Here is a 6,000-nt window from a genome sequence, read left to right on the forward strand (position 1 = left end):
AGCGGTTCCCCTCGGTAATATACGGATTCAAATCCATCTTTTGGAAACCAGCGCTGGTCCAAATGGTGATGTAAACAAAGCTGTGGGAAGCCAAAAATTGATGTTTATACCCCAACGACATTATGGGTTTACTTCCCAATCCCTGATGGAAGGAACCATCGGCCAGTTTAACTCATCTCTTGACGCGCAGTGAAGACAAGTTACACTCCACTTCGGATGTTTGTAAATGTCTTGGTGACTCAGTCCATTCTTGAGAGAGAAAAAAAGCCTCTAATTAAACAAACTTTAATAGCAGATGAAACCACATCACCCACCCTTCGTGTTTTCTCCTTGCAAACCCATCGCGGTGCAGCAGTCAGAGCAGGAGGTCCCAGCCGTGTGGTTTCACATGCACAGCCACACACACAAAAAAATCATTTTCTTTTTTTTTCTTTTTAATTTATTCGGTTTTGCTTTTATCACCTTAATTCCATTCCCTGTGTCCTTAATGCATGCTGCTTTGTTCCTCCCTCCCTTACCCCAACCCACATTTACGAACCCCATCCAGTGATGATGCTCCTGGTCGACGGCGGAAGGAGACCGAGGAGGATCGGAGGCTCGTCTCACACCGCGGTGTGATCTGTGTCTTTTGAGGAACAGGTCTCACATTTCTCGCTTGTGAGGCGCCTGCAGGCAGAAGTTAATGCCGATAATCTCTGTGCTGTTCTACACACATCTCTTGCTCCTCCTGCTCTTGAAATGAAGTGGAGGCACTTGAAGTGATCAAATCTCTGGTGGTTGGTCGACTTTCTCCTCTCTTACTCATCTTGTATCCTATTCAAAAAAGCTGCAATGCTGTGCTGATGCCAGCTTTTGAAACCAGATGAGCAAAGATTGTAATCAAAAGTTAAAAAGTGATTGGTGATGGTCAAAACCCTCAACACAAACATGACTTCAATCAGAGTTGCATTTAGCTGTGGTTAGACTTTGGATACATACATAATTTTCTATAAAATTAGGTAACTTATATGATCACTGACATATACATTTACTTTTAACTAAGACAATTTACTAATAAGCTCAAGAGCTGGTTTACCACCTATATTATGCCATATGACTCCACCACCAGGGGGCGTTTAGGACGTTTTGGCTTAACTTTTGAAGGCTAACCATCTGAACTATCAGATACTTCATTTACGTACTGACTATTTTTCATGAGCTGAAGTGTAAAATGTAAAGGAAGTCTTCCACATGACCCCCAGAGTTTTCCTGTCGCTGCCCTCATCCCGAAGCTGTCTGGTGCCCCCTACAGGAAGCCTCCCACACCACTGATATGTACTGCAGGTGTGTCACAAAAGAATGCAATAAGTTTGCCTCCAGGAGTAAATGTGAGGCATCTGGAAAGGTTTGGCAGCGAAGAGAGATCCGACTTTTCGACATGTCAATGTTGCCAATATATGTAATGCAAGGTAGTTCCTCTGTTTGCAATAAAGAAAAAAAAAAAGACAGAGAGAGAGAGAGCAAATTCTCTGTAATTACCTTCAAAGTGAAAGAGCTCAGGCAGCTGAACGAAAGCTGAACGGAGGCCAACGCACGTCGTCACACATGCAGTCCTGAAAGTGGGTAGACGGACGGAGACATCTTTTTCTTCCAGGGAAACCCGATCCGGGAGGAGCTCATTAGAACCGGGAGATAAAGATCAACAGGATTATTAAGAAGAAGAACATGTTACATCCTCCTACAACCGGTTTTCCGCTGAAACCTCCCTCGTCTGTGAGGCCTGATGGAGTTATTATGAAGTCCTGCTCCAGATGAAATCAGCTATGCGTGCTTTTTCCGGTGAATCGACAGCTACAAGGAAGAATATTGCATTGCAGGCTCCAATCATGTGTTTCTCTTATTTCCTCCTCCCCTTGCCAAAGTCCGCTTCTCTCTCGGATGGAATTTAAACTATCACCGTGTTAAATTTGTCGCCTCGTCTCCTCTCAGCCCCAGACCTCTGTGTTGAAATCCAGCCAGGCGCAGACGTTTGCCAGTGGCAGCTGGCACGGCGTTTCGAGCGAATCGACTCCGCAGCCGCATCGTCGCATGAACTGCGGTTCACCCAGGTTTCACCGAGATGAAACCGCAGCAGATATGCAAATGCTAAATGAGCATGTATGGTTCTGCGTCCCGACTCCTGAACCTCCGTCCAGACCAGAAAGTCAAAGAAATGAAGAGTTTCATACTTTTGTGCTCTCTATGAATGACTCTCAGTGTTGCACATTTGTGGTTTAGTATTGAGAAACAGCACCAGTAAAAGGGAATGAAATCTATGTATTAAAGTTCCCCGTCTTAATCCCAAAAGATTATCTCTTTTTGACTTGTAGACTCAGTCTGGTGTGACAATTGTTTGATTCTTGAAATCCTGTTTCATTTCACAGATTTATCAAGTCCAACAAGAATATCAATCAACTTACATGATGTTTTCAAGTGAAAACAGAAAAAACCTTAGTTGTGTTTTTGGGGGTCTGTTTGCACAACAACGGCCACAGAAAATTCAACTTTATGAAAAATCATATTTTAATATGATCGGCATTTAATCAGATTACTGACATCTAGCCGGTGTTAAACTAGTGAGAGCTGCAGAAGCGGCTCCTGCCACGATGACTAACTTAGAGAGAGTAAACATCGCTGCTAACAGTCACGACCTGAGGCACATGACCTCCTGACCTCCCCGGGGACCGCAGAGAGATGACTCCACAAACACACGAGCTGGCATTCTTGCAGGGGAGGATTGTGTTTCCAACAATCAGACATCAGATCGAGAAAATAGCAAAACAAAGCGGATGCTTTGGATGGCAGTTCGTCTTCACTCTCCGGATTCCCTGTGTATTCAAGTTATGAGGGAGCTGTCAGGGGGACGTGCATGAGTGTGTCAGGAGGATCATTAATGGACCCCGAGAGGTCGACCCTTCACCTCGGGGTCACCCGGAGGTCAACCAGCTGTGGCCGAGCGTGATGGGAGTCGTTCGGCCGGCCTGAAACGTCTGCCTCACGCTTGTTATTACAGTTATTTACTGCGAGGCTCTGTGAAATACTGCTGCGTGCGTCCTCGCATCCCACGAGGCGACATGTGGAAATGTGGAGCGTAACTTCTGGAGGACTTTTATGTTGCTTTGGGAGGATTTTAAAGTGACCCCGGAGTTGATACTGCGAAAGTAAAGACGGGAAAAACAACCGGAGTGACTGACGACATTGACACTGGCTTCGTTCCATGAATGTCTCCTTACCTGTACAGCGAACATACAAGCTCTCAAGCTGTCACGTCTGGGTGGAATGCAGCCATTGCTATGTTATCACATCATCTTTTCCTTCTTCGACCCGACACACAGTCTGCTATCGAAAAGGTGAGCTACTGCTTAAATATCAGAAAGTTTTTTGCACAACAGGAGAACCGAGCAGCTGATGGTTTTTGTCCGTTCTCATGAGGAACATACTGTAAATGACTTCATTCCGATAATGTTTGCAGCAGAAAGCCGCTCTTGAAGCACCGCAAACGGGTTTGTGCCGCAGGGTTAATGTTCACGCTGCTCTGCTGGAGTGACTCACTCCACGGCTAGGTCCGGAGAGCGCCGGCACGGCCTGTTTGCTCATTCTCAACAGGCTCCGTTTGTTTATTCTTGATGGTTTTTCTTGTAAATCTTTGGCATGAAACTTTGTTTTTTTTTTGTTTTTTTGGTGAATGATCTCAGGAAAGAAGTTTGCAAGATACGAGGAAGAGTTTTCGAGTATTCCTTTGAAGTGACGATGTCATGTTGTGTCCTTGCTAGTGGGAGATTAATGCCTTCATGGAGTTTGAGACTCATGTTTGCGAGCAGAAAATGAATTCAAGGAGTTGAAGTGAAGGTCATGATCATCTCATGAACAGATTTCTACCAGAAGACCTCAAGAAAAGTCATGGTACTTATGACCATTTGATCACGAGTTGGTAGTATAGAGAGAGACCCAGACATCTCTGCCCCCCCTGCAACTTCCTCCAGCTCTTCAGAGATATAATCTCTCCAGCGAATCCTGTTCCGACCGTGGGGATGCCTCCCGGCCGGACGTGTCTGGTAAAATTCAAATGGGAGGCGAAGAGAGGGCATCCTGATCAGATGAACCGCCTCAGCTGACTCCTCTCAGTGTGGAGGAGTAGCGGCTAAAGAGTCTCTCCTGGATGGCTGAACTCCCATAACCCCATCATGAGGAGTGGCGCTCACCACCCTGTGGAGAAAACTCATTTCACTCGCTCGTATCCACATTCTTGTTCTTTCCATCACAGTTTGTATTATTTTGAAGTTTAGCTTTAATCATGAGCACAAGTGATGTTAGACTTCTTATGTTAATAGGAGCCTCACAGTGACATTTTTATTAATTAGGTGCTTCAAAATATAAAATATCAATGTTATTTCATTCCAGTCTTGCAATTATGAGTCAATATTTTCAATTCCAACTTTTAGAGGAAGAGATCAACGACCACATGTCCAGCATACCTCAGTTATATCATGTCTTTCGTGTCACTGAAGAAATCAAATGAATCAACTCACTTTATTAGCAGAACATTATTGGGTGAAATAATGTTACAGCTTGATTGATGGTATGTTACTGTTTGTAAATCCCGAGCTTATTTTGGAAAATAAACACCAAATTTAATGTTTAGTCGTCATAAATAATAACTAACCACAATTACGCCTTCAGAGGAGTTTCAATGCTGAGAAATAAATATTAAAAAAAAAACAAAAAAACAGGAAAGCAGCTGAAGAAAGGCCAGCTCTTCTCTTACCGCAGGACTTCACACAGACGCCAAATCAGGGTAAATCACTGTTCACCCGGTAAGAATTATAGACGTGACTGGAGCAGGTTCTTGGCTGAAAGCAGCTGCTGTCTGTAACGTTTCGTCATCTTTATGGCCAGATCCTCGATGAAATCATTCTTCTTCCTCGAGACAGTTCAATCAAATTTATTTACACTATTTTAAGGCTCAGGTCCTCATGTGTCTGTGTGGTCCATGAATTTCCTCTCCTGAGTTATATCTCCTCCTGGATGTGTTTCTTCACACAGTGCTGCCTTTCACCGTGACGCCGGCAGGACGACAGACACTCGGCCGCTTCCTTACCTTGGAATCGACGGCTCAACTCCCAGACCATGAAGTCACCGGGAGGATCCACGCAGGAAGCGGATATTTTACGAGGGCTCATCAGAGACAGAAAACAATAAAAAGAAAAAAAAAAAAAAACCTCCCGCATGGCGCATGGTAACAAACTTCAGTAACTAATCACAGATATCTGGTTTTATGATGTACCGTGGATGACTTCAGAGCGCGGCCAGTCGAGCGTCGCGCTGCGTTCGTCTTCCCCGACGGCGAGGACGATGGAGCTGCTGCGGGGGACGCATGAGTCACCCTGATTTTACCGGCAGATGTTTGAAATAGATAAACATGTCAGCGGTGGATTTTGGTGCTTCGGATGAAATCAAAGCTAGAAATAGACATCCTGGAGGAGGATTTATCCATCCAACCAGCAGAGTTATGATTCATTTTTGCAAACTTAGAGAAAGTCGATTGACCATCTACTTCAGGAATTAACAATTTTAACAGCGAGCACGGCTCACGTTGGTCACCTGAGTTTATGTTTGGCGAACACGAGCTGTTTTGCACCGTTGCCCGTTGTAACTGAGCTGCATGGAGCGTGTCGGCTGCGGTGCCAAGGCTGCCTTTTTCCCACGCATTGTAAATTTCCCCCCAGCCCCTGACAGTGGCTGTAGGGCGCCCTGTAAAGAGACCGGGGGATGTGAGCCGAGCGCCAGAACACTGCGGTGTGTGGCATACTTTACGCACACTATTAAACACGCGCCGCCCTGTATCTTGTACATGCGGAGGGTTATTTGGTACATGGGTTCCTCAGACATGTGTCTTGTGTGGCTGGGAGCATACGGAGGGTCTGAGATCCATAAACCTCTTAACTGCTTCCAGCGAGGAGAACATGCGGCGGCACGTTTGCG

The sequence above is a fragment of the Salarias fasciatus genome, chromosome 8 (assembly GCF_902148845.1).
Source record: "Salarias fasciatus chromosome 8, fSalaFa1.1, whole genome shotgun sequence".
In the NCBI taxonomy this organism is placed as follows: Eukaryota; Metazoa; Chordata; class Actinopteri; order Blenniiformes; family Blenniidae; genus Salarias; species Salarias fasciatus.